Genomic DNA, 16,763 nt, shown 5'->3' with positions numbered 1-16,763 from the left:
ATAGAACTGATAGAATGGCTACATTTATTACTTATTGGAATGGCTTACAGGTTGTTGTCCACCTAGAACAACAATGGCTGTCTCTCAAGGAGAACATCCAAGAATCCAATCCGTGAGGCTGGATGTCTCAGTGGTCTTCAGCATATGCCAGAATCCCAATGATGTCGGCTCTAAAGTTAGTGAAGGAATACCTCTGCATATGAACTTTTCAGTGAGAGTGAGCAAGCAGGCAAAAAGCAAAAGCTCTGTTCTTCCACATCCTTATATCAGCTGCCATGTGAAGGTGTGGTCCAGAGTTGAGGGCGGGGTCTTTCTGTATCAAGTGATCCAATCAAGAAACATTCCTCACAGATGTGCCCAGCTGCTTGGGTTTTTGTTAGTTTCAGATCTAGTCAAGTCAACAGCCAAGAATAGGCATTGTAAGTTCACCCTTGTCAACTTGACACATAATCACACCTCCTTACGTCATGCTTAATCTACAAATGAAAATGATAACCAGGTCATAATTATGCATAACATGATATAACTATCCTGTGTACAACTGAAAATGTATTATGTATTTTAAAATAGGTGGGGTAATGTTACTCGAAGACTTTTTTAGTGTCTCATAAGTTAAATATGATAATCACTAATATATTAATTGGTTATATATTTCATAATAAAGAAAACACAAATATCTGTACAAACACATTCCTAACAAAATAGGGCAGAAACACTCATGTCAGTTGGAATACTCATGCCTGCAATTGGTCATATGGCCTTAGATGGTATTTCTAACTACCTCCCTCTGCTACCCATTCTGTATTTTCTCTACCTTCAGCAAGCACCTTGTGAGGTCTCAGATCTTTGCCCAAAGGAAAGATCCACATTTACATTCCTGAAGGACCCATGCCTTTTGTCATCCTGACTGTATTTTGTTGTAGCTTTGCTGCTGACTTTAATCACAGACATGAAAACCGAGAGATACCCTAATGGGTCTCCTCCACTCCAGACTTAGCTTTCCTTTCCTCCAGTGTAGAGAATTAGGCTTTATACGGCACACCCACTCTAGTATCGCAGATTCCCTGAGCCTTAAAACCCCTTCATCAACACTAATCCAAGGGACATCCATCATCTCCAGCTTCTTTTCAGTAGGGCCACCTTTTGATAAGTGCTTCAGCCAACCACACATCTGACACCATGTATGTTCCAGCTTCCATATAAAACCTAGACTTTCCACTCAGTGAACCAATATCAAGAAACCCAACCTGATCTAATTTTTTGTTCCTTCCACTGTTATTCCACACCCTTAGAATCCATTCCCACACACATTTTCCAGGCTTCTGCTCCAATAAATCAGCAACTTCATTAAGCTCTTTAATAGTGTGGCATATCTCCTCATAAAACGAACTTCCTATTTTCCCTCTAGCAGTCTGCTTAGCTTTAAGACTCATTGAGTGGCTGGAGAGATGGCTCAGCGGTTAAGAGCACTGACTGCTCTTCCAGAGGTCCTGAGTTCAATACCCAGCAACCACATGGTGGCTCACAACCATCTGTAATGGGATCCGATGCCCTCTTCTGGTGTGTCTGAAGACAGCTACAGTGCACTCATATACATAAAACAAATAAATCTAAAAACCAAAACAAACAAACAGACAAACAAAAAAGACTCATTGAGTATATTCAAGTTGACAACCCAAGTATGTCCATCACAGCCACAGAGGTTCTAGAAACTTCTAAAACAGTGAAGGCTTTTGCCACAGTTGTTGGTTGCTGTCTCTAAAGGCATTTGAGAAGCCGTCAGAATTGTGTGAAGTCTCTTCCTGGGAGCCAGATTCCTCTTCCGTCTGGCACCAGGCTTCAGCCTTTTCCTGCCCCAACATGAAATTCCTGAGGAAATTCCTATTCTTTGGGGTATGTTGTCTCAACAATGTGGCAACTGAAGCCTGGGGCCTGTCCTTTTTTAAGAATAGCTTGGCCAGGATAAGTTACAGCCCTATTTTCAGACCTAGATCTTCAGGGACTTGGTGTGAGAATTCCTGAGATATGCCTGCTCCAGAATCAAACCTCATAAACAGAAGCAAGGAGAAACCAAGGCTGGGGACATTCAGTTAGTGGTGGGCATCCACGCAGGACCATTTCTCCAAGACCGCTTGGCTTTAGTTCTTTGTTGCTATTGTTAGGTTTTACTTTTGTTTTATTTTGGTTTTGGTTTTTGGAAACAGGATCTAAGAATTCCTGGCTGACCTGAAACTGACCTGGTTTATAAACTAGGCTAGCTTTGAACTCAGAGAGATCCATCAGCCTGTGCCTCCCAAGTACTGGGATTAAAGGTGTGAGCCACCACGCTCTCAGCTCTGGTTCCTTTCAGAAGGGTGGGCACAAGTGACTCCATTTTTGCTGGCTTCAAGACAAGGTCTCTATGAATCCAAGGCTAGCACCAAGCTTTGATCTTCCTTCTTTAGCCTATTAAATGCTGGAATGAAAGCAGGCACCATTGCCAGCAGGACTCGATTTTGATTCTAAAAATGTTGCCTCTTTTCTCTGAACAAATTTCTCTGAAGGCATCAATTAATATGGTGGTTTAATTTTGAACGCCAATTGGAATGAAATCCGATCCCTTCCTGGAAGGGTGATAGATGCCAAGAAGTTAGAGTAAACAAAACACGTTATGGCCAACTTCAATTAATTTAAGAGATAGAGGACTGACCCTAAGACCAGGCTTACATAGAATCTATTCCTTGAACTTAATTCTGTCTGTCCTGAGGGCTGAGAGGTAGCTTAGTGGTTATGAACTCTGGCTACTCTTCCAGGGGACACAGTTTCACTTACCAGCACCCACAGGGCGCTATCTGAAGGGTTAATGATCTTAAATCCCCAAGTGAGCTGAGAAACAGGAAATTTGAAATGTTAATAATATCTGCAGGCAGTTGGGAGCTGGGAAGCTCCTGACAAGAAAGTCAACACACCAACTTCTTCGGTATTTACAACTTTGAGACTGTAGGGGAGCAGATCTGCAGATGGAATCTTCCACCTCCAAAGTTCTATTTTTCTGCCCTATAAAAAGTATCCACTCCCATGGAGAGATGGCTGCCTGTCATTGTTCTAACAAAGGACAGTCTGCTTCTCTAAAAGTCTATCTCTTTCTTTTATTTTCATGTCTCCTCCAACAATCCAATCTAACACTGTCTGTAACTCAAGTCCCAAGATAGTTGGTGCCTTCTTCTGGCCTCTATGGGCACGAGGTAATGGTATATAGATATACGTCCAGTAAAATGCCCATATACATAGAATGAAAGTAGATAAAGTGTAATGTGTTCTTTTGTTGGAAGTTATATTTCTAGCCAGGGGGTGGTGATGCATGCTTTTAATACCAGGATTTGAGAGGCAAGAGGCAAGGCAGATCTCTGTGAGTTCAAAGTCAGCCTTGTCTACAGAGCTAGTTCCAAAATGTCCAAAGCTACACAAAGAAACTCTGTCTCCAAAACAAGAAGAGGAGGAGAAGGAAGAAGAAAAAGAAGAGGAGAAGGAAGAGGAGAAAGAGGAAGAGGAAGAAGAAGAGAAAAAGGAGGAAGGAGAGGAAGAGATTGTTGTTGTTACAGTTCTAACTGGGTGTGATAGTATACAACTTTAATCCCAGCACTCAGCAGGCAGAGGCAGGTGGGTTTCTGTTGAAAGACCCCCCGCAAGGGGACCCTCACCCAAGTCCGGACCAGCATGCCCCAAGGACACAGGAGAGACCTTCTTGATGCAATTGCAGAGGAGGTTTAATGACGAGGGCCCTCGGGCTGGAACATATCTCACGCAGGAGATAGAGGTTCCAACCCAGACCCCAGGAAACTTGGGATATTTATGGGTAGGGGTTGGGGAAGGTGGGGAATTCCAGCGTGGTTACATGTGATTGGATACTTCAAACATCAGCAACTTGCAGAAGCAGCTACGTGTGAGCTGGCAGGTGACTAGTTACTTTTGACCATGAAACCTTGGACTTCTCAGAAAGGGGGAGGGAAAAGTAAACACCAGATGGCCCATTACTCACTTGGGCTTATCTGGGCACGTCTTAGCATGCCTTTTCATTTGGGTCATCCTGCCCCTGCAGGGGCTTAATATATTTTTATTATGACTATATTTAACAAATTGTTGGTGGTCTTTGCTGACCATGAATTTTTGTTATTGTTACAATGCTGCTTTCAAATTTTGTTCTCACACTATGAGTTCCAAACCAGCCTGGTCACTATAACAAGTTCCAGACAAGGATCCATAGTGAAATTCTGTCAAGAAAGAATTTTCATTTCTGCAGAATGTTACCAACAGATAACAGCTAGCCGGTTTTATAAAGAAAAAACAAGCAGCCATTTACGTTTAAATGGTTTGAAAATTAGGCATTTGTTTACAGATGTGCTTCTTATGTGACCAGTGTCTTTCTAATAATTGAAGGCATGACTTAGGACACACAGCGTTAAGGCATGTTTAATTGTGCTGCTTCCGGAGAATAGCTACGCCACTCATTGCTTTAATCCCAGCACTTGGATGTAGAGGCAGGTGGCTCTCTGTGAGTTCCAGGCTAGCCAGGGATGAACAGGCTAATATGAATGCCTAGTGAGCTGTGCATGGTGGCGCCAGCCGGCCCTCCTCTAATCCCAGCACTTGGGAGGCAGAGGCCAGCCTCGGCTACAAAGAGAAACACTGTCTTGAAAAAACAGAAACAAAACAAAACAGAGTGCCTACTTGGTAGAGTAGGATTCCTACGAGATTACAGATGATTTTGCTCAGCCTTGTTGGTCAGCACAGAGAGCAATGTCCGTAGTGACAGTCTGCTCACAAACAATTTGAGGAAGGAGAGGTTGCAAGAGAAACACAGGCTACAGCTACAACAGGTTCCTCAGTCCCAAGCCCTTTACCCGGGTCTACAAGGGCTACAGCTAAGTTTTTTCTCCTGGTAGACCCTTTGTTTTCCTTTGGCAGAGAGGCTGCCCCTCGCTGTCTGTCTGTTGAAGGTCAGACTCCTGTCTTTCTGCCTTCTGTATCTTGACACTGCCTTAGAAATCTAATGCTGAGGTGGGGAGGGGAGACTGTAAATATAATTGTTAGGAACATAAGAGAAACTATTTTCTGTAACTTAAAAACCATTATGTATGACTTGGATTAATGTAAGGCTTGTAAGATAGGCACTTGCCACCAGGCAGCCCTGCCAGTTCAGAGGCAAGCTCTAAGACGTTAATGAACTCACCACAAGGAAGCTCAGATATGAGCCCAGTCCAAGATAGGCCTTGACATGCTAATGAACTAACTCCAACAAGGCTCTGATACACTAGTGAACCAGCCCTAAGCTCTGAGCCCCGAAAGCGCGAAGCTACCGCCCAATGAAATAAGACAAAATGAGAATTTGGAAGTAGCCCCTAGAATTGAAATGTTATACTCCGGAGACATGGCTTCTCCAACCTCTGTGCTGATGACCTTCATGAAGAGGACTCTGAGACTGGCCTCTATGGGTGACCCTGGTTTTGGTGGCCATTGATGAGCTAACACAGGGCCACCTGTCAGCACTAGCTGCTGGCCAGTCCTCTCCAGGACCTTCTTCTGGACCTCCTGCAGTGCCATCCTCCCGGCCTGCCACAGCCAAAGGATGTCATGGTGGACATAGTTTGAGCCTGCCAAGCTTCTCATCAAAGCTTGGAGCATCCTCAACAAAGAAGACTCCCCAGTAGAGCTTGCAGTGGTGTTTTCTGCTTGACTACCTATTCTCCATGTGGTGAGATGTCTCTTTAACTTTATTATATTAGCATAGTATTTGTCTTAGTTACCGTTCTATTGCTGTGAAGAGATACCATCACCAAGACTATTCTTATAAAGGAAAACGTTTGATTGTGGGCACAGAGGATAGTGGCAGGGAAGAAAGCATGAAAAGCAGGAAAAAAAGCCACGGGGAGCAAGCCAGCAAGCAGCAGGCCACTGTGGTCTCTGCTTCAGCTCCTGCCTCCAGGTTCCTGTCTTGATTTCTTGCCTTGGCTTCCCTCTAGGATGAACAAATTTGTAAGACAAATCAACCCCTCCCTGAAAGTTGGTTGTGGTTTGTGTTTTATTACAGCAACAGATGCCAAACTGAAGCAGGCAGTTTTTATTCATCAGATCTCTCAACACGTAGTTAAATCTAAACTCTACTCACAAGACATGAACATCACCCGCTTTTATTTTAAACTGTCTTGGTAAATTATGTTGTTACCTCACTTGTAAATCCTGTACCAAGAGTTTCCTCCCAGCTCATCTCTAGAATTAACATTTGAAAGTGCCAGACTCTAAATCATCCCATCAGGGAGGAAGTTCAAAATTAACTTTTCAGTATCTTCTGTTTCAAATCCTACAGTTAATTCCTCTATTCTTAGTTAAATTCATTTTCAAAGCATGAGAAGAAACAACAGAGGCCACAGGTCAAAAATTATCCTTGAAACACACACACACACACACACACACACACACACACACACACTTTAAATTAGGCATGCCAAAAACAGTAATTGAAAATTCAGCAGGCAGTGGTGCCGCACGCCTTTAGTCCCTGCACTTGGGAGGCAGAGGCAGGCAGATTTCTTGAGTTCAAGACCAGCCTGGTCTACAGAGTGAGTGCCAGGACAGCCAGGGCTACACAGAGAAACCCTGTCTTGAAAAACAAACAAACAAACAAACAAAAAATTCAGTGAGTTTTAAAAAATGAAGTGACCAGAAATTTGCTGTGTACTTTTCAGGGGTGTTAGAAGTAGGCTGCTGTTTTAGGTACAAAATGACACAAAACAATTGTTAGTAGAAATTTGGGGGAGTCGCAACTGGGAACAATTGGGGCTCCCTCTTGAGATCCTTCGTCTAATTATTAAAAGAATTCGGACCACATGTGGTGGTGTACACCTTTAATCCCAGCACTCAGGGTTAGGGGGCAGAGGTAGATGGATCAATGAGTTTGCTGTCAGCCCGGTCTACATAGGGAGCTCCAGGACAGCCAGGGCTACAAAGTGAGTCCTTGTCGGAAAAACAACAACAACAAACAAAACAAAACACCAACCAGAACAAAAACAAACAAACAAACCAAATGGACTCAGAGGAAACTTGAAAGCACGTTTATTAGAGAAAAACACCAGGGCAGGCAATCTGTAATCTCTGCAGCTACTTAGAGAAGGTAGTTGAAGAAGAGGAAGAGAGAAAGGCAAGGCATTTGATCTAAGCTGGCACAGAGCAGGACAAGTAGTCACAGGGTGACAAGTAGTCAAGGGGTGAATGGGGGGAGGGACTTGGAAGAGAGGAGGGAGGGAACTGTGATTGGGATGTAAAGAGAATAAAAAATTAAAAGGAAGGAAAGGAGAGACAGAGAGAGAGGGAGAGGGAGAGAGAGAGAGAGAGAGAGAGAGAGAGAGAGAGAGAGAACACAGCACCAGATTAGGAGAAGCAAAGGAAAGGCTTCGGCTGTCTGAGTCAGGCCTCAGAAAGGCAGGCAGACCCAACAGTGACTTAGAGAGACTGTTGTTAAGGGGAGGGAATTCTTGAAAAGAAAGGTGCATTGTCTCATTAAAGGGCTAATAATTCCTTCGATCTCCTCAGCCTGGCTTAAGGTAAATCACCTTGGCCAAGTGATTGACTTACCCAACTGGATTAACTCCTTCTTTACACTGCCTCAGAGATCTAACTCCTCCCAAGGACAGCAATCCAAGGCACCTACCACCATGCTTAGCTGAACTGACTCTAAGGAGTGAACAATGACAAGTGTCCCCTGTAGATTCCTGTGGCTAGTCCAACAGCATCACATTGACTCAGACTAAATTCAGGTGAGTTTACAAAAAAAAAAAAAAAAAAAAAAAAAAAAACAAAAACCCTGTCAGCCCAAATTCTTCCAAGGCGCCACCAAGCATGACAGACTTAATATTTTAGCTTGTTTTTGTGTTTTGGTTTTGACACAGGGTCTCACTATGTAACCCTGGCTGACCTACTGTAGTTCATTGTGTGGTTCAGACTGGCCTCACATCTACAGCAATCCTCCTGTCTCTATTTCCCAAGTTCAGGGATTAAAGGTGTGTGCCACCATATCTGGCTTAATATTTTTCATAGTTTATTTAAATTACAATGCAGATATATTCAACAATCTTGTTTCCCTGTGTCTCAAATAATTCAACAGAAACCCAATGATGCCAAAGAGCCCCAAAGATCAATACACTTCAACCTTCCCTGTCTTTAAAATAGTTCAAGAAAACTACATATGACACAAAGCCCAGTCTGTGCAACAGAGACCAAAGAGCTCAAAAGAGTATGGAGGAAAGGCCATTAATAAGAGACCAGTTAAAGGAACTAGCATATGTGTGTGTGTGTGTGTGTGTGTGTGTGTGTGTGTGTGTGTGTGTGCATGTGTGTGTTTTGCCTGCATGCATTTCTGTGTACCACATTCTTACCTGGTTCTATGAGAGGAAGAAGAGGACACTGGATCTCCTGAACTGGACTTTCAGACTGATGTGAGTTGACATCTGGTGTGTGCATTCTCTCTAAGAATGACCAACGCTTCTAAGTTCCGAGCCATCTCTCCAGTTCACCTTCTCTCCACTAGGGAATTTTTACAAGTTTGGCCCAGGAATAGCAAACCCAGACAAGAGATGCTGTAACTTGACACCCATACTTGCACTGAACTGGTCAACCAGGGTCACCATTATTTGCGTTCCTGATTTGTTTGGCCCATATTTACATTGTAGAGATTGTACAAATAGAAATTACATACACAGCATGTTAATCTCTCAGAACTATATCCCACCCAATCTGGAATGAATTACATGCCAGAAACCCATACATGCGCACACACGCGCGTGCACACACAAATGCACACATACACATCCCAGGAAGCTCACTCTAATTTTAAATAGTACTCTTTCTAAATGGAGATTCATAGCTCATTGTCCTATAGATAGCATTCTAGTTGTCTACAGCCTGCTGCCTGTTATAGCGTGCTCAGTCAGCTACTCTCCTTATTCCAAAAGGTCAACTTACTGTATGCTCACCAATCCTTTTCTTCCTACCTTGCTTCCTGCACCCCGATGTATCACAAAACCCTTGAAAGCAAAGGAAGGCAAAGCCCATGGAACACTGACCACACTTCTTCCAAGCCTAAAATAAAAGTTCGAACGCTCCCTTGTGTCAGGAGAAATGGGAAAACGAGAAGTTTCTAGAATCAAACAATTCCTGCCTCTGTGTGGTTGACACCTTAAACATGTCCTTTCTCCCACCTCAACTTGCCAAAATAGTTGCCAGAGTTTTTAAGATCAAAACTTGGGTCCTGACAACTCTAAGAAGCTTGTCTCAGTCATATGTACTCAGTAGACCAATCAAACAGACAATAGTAAAGTAACAGTGTGATATCGATAGTAATGGTGATAATAATTGTGATAGTAATAGTGATAGTAATGGTGATAATAATTGTGATAGTAATAGTGATAATAATTATAGTGATAGTAATAGTGATAGTAATGGTGATAATAATTATAGTGATAGTATTGGTGATGGTGACAGTAATAGTGTAATGGTAATAGTAATTGTGACGATAGTGATAGTGAGACAGAGAAAGATCTATTCAGTGTGACCACATTGGGAAGAGGAACAAATAAGGAAATAAGGTCTAGTGAACCTCCCAGTCCTTCTTCAAGGTGTTGACACGAGGTTTAGGTTTCAATAGGTAGAAAGAGATGTGTATGGCCAAGCAGTCCCGGCCAAAGCATGGTCCCATTTCATCATTATTTCGACTCCGTCTACCCTGCAGGCTGGTCTGACAAATTGTCAGAAGTGAATACAATCCTTTCCTGGGTGACAAGTTTCTCTCTGCCTAGCACCAGACTTCAACCTTTTTCATGCTTGCTTGAGATTCCTGGGGACACTCTAACTCCTTGCGGCTATTTGGTCGATAGTCTGAGGGGTAAGGCAGAAGCCTCTTTCTTTGGAATATCTTTGCTCCTTCAATGAAGGTTATAGGTCCTTATAGACACCAAGAAGAAAATTTAAAATTCCTAGGATCAAGTGCAAGCAAAAGCATAAATTATTAGAACATTTGGGCTACACCAGAGGCAATCCCAAGAGGAGACTATGTTAAATGAATACATTAAAGAATCAGAGTGCCAGCACTCGGGAGGCAGAGGCAGGTGGATCTCTGCATTCAAGACCAGCCTGGTCTACAGAGTAAGTTCAGGACACCCAGGGTTACACAGAGAAATTCTGTTTCAAAACAAACAAACAAAATCAGAGTGATTGTAAATAAACAACCTAATGATGTAAATAAAGCCTTAGACAAACAAGAACAAGCTAAGAAACACAAAATTGGCAGATGGGAATAATGAGGATCAAGACAGAGACTAACAAAATGAAGACACAGAGAGCAGTGCAGATGATGGATGAGGCAAATAACTGGGGCTTTTGTTTATTTTGTTTAATGATAAATAAAATCAACAAATCCTCATCTGTGAGCTGGAGATGGGGACCACTCTGATGATCAAATGACAGGCTGCTGTTGCAAAGTCTGAATGCACATGTGGAAAAGAAAAGGAAGAAATGAGTATGAAGAATAAAACCTGTCAGGGGCAGCTTTGCTTATACACTGAAGGCCTAAAATCGGCCATAGGCCTAAGACATCATGCTAACACAAAGTCTCATAGACCTTGTAGACAAGTAACCTTGATGGATAGTACCAACTTAGATAAGGGACAAGTGAATCATAGGCGGAGTCATAGTGACCTGTCCCCTGAAGCTTCACCCACCTGATACTCTGTTCTGGAAGGTATCTGTACTCTCCCTGAACATTTACATTCCTGCATCATCCACTTCCCCCATATCCTGCCTTTTTGTGTATATAACCCCTGTGTGAAAAAGTAAAAATTGCGATTTGATCAGACTATAGACAGATCACCATTCTTTGTGTTTGCCTGTCCCCCATCTTCTCTCTTTCAGGTGACCTCCCTGGACCCCTGTTTAATGCCCTGCTGGCCAGGACAAAAACCAAATGAGCACCTAGGTTGAACTTTGAACTGTAGTCTCCTAGGATGATAGACCCAGGGCAGGATTCACAAACATGTGACCTCTGTAGCTTTATGTCAGAAAGAACATTCGTTTGCAATTATTGATGATTTTTAATAAGGAGTTCTGCATTTTTATTTGTCCTGGGCCCCACAAATGATATATTCAATCCTGGCAAGGTTAATGGTATGATTGTGATACAAGATATTCCCCAAAGGTGCCAGGACCTTGGTCCTCCGTGAAGCATTCAGTACTGGGGCTTCGGGAAGGTGGCTGGATCATCAGATCTCTGACTTCATCAGTAGACTCATCCATGGATGGATTTTGGGTTGAATGGGTTTAGAGTGGTGGTGGAAACTGGAGAAGCTGGGGGCTGACTGGAGGAAGGGGACTTCCCAGGATGAACAGCCTCCTCTGCTGCTCTTGCCAAGTCTTCGGCCTCCTGTCAGCCTCAAAGCAATGGATCTCACTGACTTTCATTTAAACCTCTGAAACCGGGAGCCAAGATAATTTTTTCCTCCTGGAAGATGAATTCCTAGGTATAGATAGATAGATAGATAGATAGATAGACAGACAGACACAGTTAAGATACGACACAATATTTATCTATCTCCTTTTCCGTAACCTCTAGTCTCAGAATCCTTTGGGAGGACTATCTTTCCATCTTGCCTGGTGGTGTACAGGGTTAGCTATCCTCTGAGGCAGACTGCCACCATTTCCAGTTCAGCTGCTCACCAAAGATCATCACAGCTGGGATTGTTAACTGCTGACCCTCCCTCCTGGAAGGAAGGGGTAGAGAGAGTCATCAGACCCTAGCCTGCTTATACAGCTACCCCACCTCCCTAGCCAGTCATATGCAATTCTGTCCTAGTTACTTGTGGTCTTGGGGTCTCTGGGAGAGACTAGAGGACAGAGGTGGGGAAGGAGGAGGGGAGGAGAATGCCGTCTGCTGAGGGAATCATCCATGCTCCTTGCAGACCTTCCAGTGTGGCTGCTTTAATGTCGCCCATGCTCCTGCCTGTAACCCCTCCCTGTACTCTCAGGTAAACCTAATAAGCTTATGGCTCCCTAGAGTAAATCTGGTGGACTTAGACCTTGTTTTGTTATAGAACCATAGGAGAGAAGGAATAGACGTCTCTCCAAGAAAAGAATTTCAATAACCTCATGCTCACTTGGGCATGGTAGCTTCAAAGAGACAACTGAAAAGCTGGATTTCGAGAACTGTTAGCCCTTCTTCCTTGCCGCAACTCAGCCATGGATCTGATGTGACAGTCCAGGAGATGGAGCCCTGGTCTAAGATGATCCTTCCCTGCTCTTCTCTTGCTACACAACACTTGCCTGACAGCCTTCCCTGTTGTAGAGGTGAGCACGTGACCCAGTTACGACCATGAACTATAAAAGGAAAAAGAAGTTCTTAGTAAAGGGGATACCTCATCGTTGTTGCCTTTCTTTCTTTTGCAACACTGTTGGGAGGATGAATTTGGAGTTAAAGCAGCCATCTGGCCCTGAAGAACCAAGATCTCAGGGCTGAAGGATATAGCTGAAGTATAGAGCCTAGGTATGTGTGAGGTCCCAGGTTTGATCCCCAGCAACACACAGATGGTGTGCAAAATGAGAGGTGTGGATCATTAAATGTTTACCAGATCAACCCGAGACCCCTCACTTCAGAGTAGCCATTACACGACTCAACTGTACACTGTGTTATTCAGGCTGCTTTCTGATCCTGACATCAGCGGTGAATGGAGATGAGCATGAGGTGATGGGTTGGATAGACTCAGGTTGGACCCTCTGAGCAGGTGAGACATGAGTTCCCATGAGTCCCTGTGCTTGCCTTTCCTGGGCTGGTCTTCCATTTCCCCTTGAATCAGACAAGCTACCCTGTGTCTTTTGAGTCTAAATGTCAGTGGGTCAGATCTAGTTTCTGTTGTTCACAGTAGGAGAGACTTTAGCAGAGTAGGTGAGGCACTTCCCAGAGTCATCTGATGGTTGGCAGCTCCAGATCTTGGCCGCCCACTCTGGGTGTGACTTTCAGTATAGCACAGGTCTTGGTTTCTGTTTAAAACCTGTTTATAAATAGGTATTTGTTTCTAGGTGTAATTATCAGTAAAAGCTCAGAGAAGGCAATGGGGGAAGAGAATAAGCTGTTTTGACTAAGACTAAGGTCAATGCCTCTCAAAGGATTGCTAGCCTCTACAGCCAAAAGCCCCTCATGAGTATCTATCAGTCTGGTCCCACCTCTTTAAGAATGAACTGTGTTCTGGTGCTTCAGAGACCTTTCCCACTTAGTCAGGTTTGACTGCTACGCTCCTGCAAATTGACCAGGAAGGAAATACTCAGACTCAAATTATAGAAGAGGAAATTTCAAACTTAAGACAGAAAGGAAGCCAAGAGTAGAACACACACCTGTAATCCCAGCACTTGGGAGGCTGAGGCAGGAGGATTTTACAAGACCCTGTCTGAAAAAGAAATCTAGAACAGCTTTGATGGTGTATGGCTATAATCTAAGCAGAAGCAAGAAGATCAGGAATTCAAAGTGAGTTTCCCTACTTAACAAGTTGGGGACCAGCCTGGGCCACATGAGATCCTATCTCATAAAAAATATGAAATAAGGAAATGAATAAATCTAAACTAAAGGAAAGGGACTTACTTATTCTGTCACTGGATAGAGACAGAAATAGCTAATTGAAAAGCTCCAGGAAGAAGGAGGCCTCTGTCCCACTCACATTGCTTGCCTACTTTATCACCTAAATTTGGCAGCATTCATTTATGTGGTATTTTTAGCTAGGTATAAAAGTGCACACCCATATCCCAGCACTTGGAAGGCTAGAGAAAGAAGGTCTTGATTTGGAGATCAGTCCAGGCTACATTGTGAAGTACTAAATTTTAAATGTGAGTATAGGCTAGAGAGATAGCTCATGCATTCAGAGTGCACATTGTTCTTGTGAAGGCCATAGTTCAGTACCCAGCACCTACAATGGGCAGTTCACAACCATTTGTAATTTTAGTTCCTGGGGGACCCGACATCTCTAGACTCTTAGGGCACTTCACACATGTGCACATACTGACATCATTCATAAATACCTTAAAATAATAAACTACTAAAACAGAAAAGAGGAAGATTTTACTGTTCTAATTGCATCTGGGCCCTACATTTTTTATCTCTGCGGGTAAGACTGTTGGGGGCTGGAGAGCCGGCTCAGCAGATAAGAACACTGATTGTTCTTGCAGGGGACCAGGGTTCACTTTCTAGACTGATGTGACAGCCCATAACCATTGGTAACTCCAGTTCTAGGGGAGCTAACACCCTCTTCTGACCTCTACAGGCACCAGGCATGTGTGTGGCACCCATACATACATGCAGACAAAACTTCATATACATAAAACTATATCTCAACATCTTTAAAGTATATTAAATAGACATTTGAATAAACTAGTAGGGAACTAAATGTGTAGATATGAATATCTCCCAACGTACTATGTTGGGCACCATCTCTTCTAAGCATCTGAAAATGAAGGAAAAGAAAACCAATATACCTTTCATAGCTCACTCCCTCAGTGGGCCCAAGGTACAGCTAGCAAGTCTTCCCTTGCCATCATCAATGCCAGATTTAGGAAACAAAAATGTCGGCTGGCCAGGTCACTTAGATTTCTAATAAGCAATGAATATTTTCTGGAGTATTGTTTCACAAAGTGTTGGTTATATACCTGTGCTAAACAATGTTTGTGTTACTTACCGGAAACTGAAATTCAACTGGGTGTCTTTTACCTGGCATCTTTAGGCAGAGACCAGTAGCTCCTGTTCTGCAGAATTAGGGTGCAGCCTTGGCACCCTGTGGCTTGGAGAGGCAGGTTTAGGCTTTTGAATAGATGCCTTCAGTCAGTTCTGATTGCTAGAGGCGTGTAACTGGGCTCAGCTCCCCATGTCAGCTGAAGAGATGAGAGCAGCTGAGAAGCAGAGGCATTTAAACCTGTGCATATGGGAAAAGGAACCAAGGGGCCAGAAATCCCCACAGGTGCCTCTGATGGCCACTTGTATGCCAAGACCCACATACACCCATGTGTGCATGAGCACACACAGATACGATGAAATTTAAAATATAACCAGAAACACAAAAAGGAAAAGAGGTAGCTATCCCCATCTTCCCTCATGAAAGGGATTTCCCCAGAAGCAAGAAGCATAGTGCCAGCTCTTTGGTGTGAAGTCCTTCCAGACTCCCTTGAAAACTCAGAGGTTAGCCAGGTGGTAGTGGTTCATGCCTTTAATCCCAGCACTCAGGAGGCAGAGGGAGGTAGATCTCCGAGTTTAAGACTAGCCTGGTTTACAGAGTGAGTTCCAGGAAAGCCAGGGCTACACAGAGAAACCCTACCTGGAAACCACACCAAAACTCAGAATAGTTTAAAGTGTGGGACCTAGTGCCATTTGGCCAGTAAATGCCTGAAGAGGCAGCTCAGGAATGCCCTCGGGAATGACCTAGGCATCTAGGCTCAGAAGCAGCCACTTGTCCCTGTCTCAGAAGTAAAGGAGTTTGTCACCCTTTCCAGTGAAAGCAATTAACTACACACTTGGCTGAAGAGCTAATTACCAGGTATATAAGGAGTCCCAGGGCAGAGGGGCATCCAGCTTTTAACCTTTCTAATTTCTGAAACCCAAAGAGTTAATCATTAAAGAATGGGGTGGGGTACATCTGATCTCTTGTAACTGGAGTTTGTTACAGACACTTGTGAGCCACCATAGCCACCATGCTATAGATGGTTGTGAACCACCACATGATTGTAGGGAATCAAACCCAGGTCCTCTACAAAATCAGCCAGTGCTCTTAACCACTGAGCCATCGCTCCAACTATTTGGATATTAGGTCCTCTGTGTTTCTCTGTCGACCAGGCTGGCCTTGAATCCTACCTGGATCTACCTTGCCTTTGCCTCCCAAGTACTGGAATTAAAGGCATGCACTGCCATGCCAGCTTCTGTTTCTAATCCTAACCACGTGTTCCTCATGCAATCTTTTGCACTGCAACACAAGAGTCTAGAATTGCACTCTCTGAATTCATATCCATGGGCAGACACTCCTTGGCATGACTTCCGTTCCTTGCTTTAGAAGTTTGACTGGTTTCCCCATCTCCCCTCTGCTTACCGCACCATTGTTTGTCTCTCAGATTTTAAGTGCTTAAGCTTTGAAATCAGATGTATCTCAGTTAAAGTTCACTGGCGGATAGATATATTGGACTGCATTCAGCAGATCCATCAGTACGCAATGCCTGCCAGGAGAGAAGACTGCCAAGAAGAGATGGCTGAGCTACTGAAGCGGCCCCAGAGAGGGTGCTTTGAATTGTCACCATCAGAGTGTGGCATTTACATGAAAGGATAGAAGTGGGGCATTGAGGGGGGGCAGAAATAAAGGAGGCAGATTGTTTATTTCTGTTTACTCGTGAGCAACACACGATGACTACAGTTACGGCTGAAAACTGTGATTCAGATTTGAAATGTCCACTGCAGTCTGCAGTCATCGCCCAGAAATGACTAATTCCTCTGCAGACAATAAACTAAGCAGAATAAGGACATTGAGTCACAGATTCCCAGCTCAGAGGCAAGGGGTGGGGGGGAATCACAGGGCACCCACCCAATTCTAATAAGCCAGCTCTAAAAATATCTGCGTGACATTGCTGATGGGAAAACAGCATTACTGCTGTTGTAAATCTGTCAGCAGGTGACACTCGGCAGCTGCATGGTGCAATTAACAGGACCCAGACAGAGTTGGGAG

This window comes from Arvicanthis niloticus, chromosome 18 (genome assembly GCF_011762505.2).
Source record: "Arvicanthis niloticus isolate mArvNil1 chromosome 18, mArvNil1.pat.X, whole genome shotgun sequence".
In the NCBI taxonomy this organism is placed as follows: domain Eukaryota; kingdom Metazoa; phylum Chordata; class Mammalia; order Rodentia; family Muridae; genus Arvicanthis; species Arvicanthis niloticus.
The sequence above is the reverse complement of the archived record's forward strand: the minus strand, read 5'-3'. Positions refer to the sequence as shown.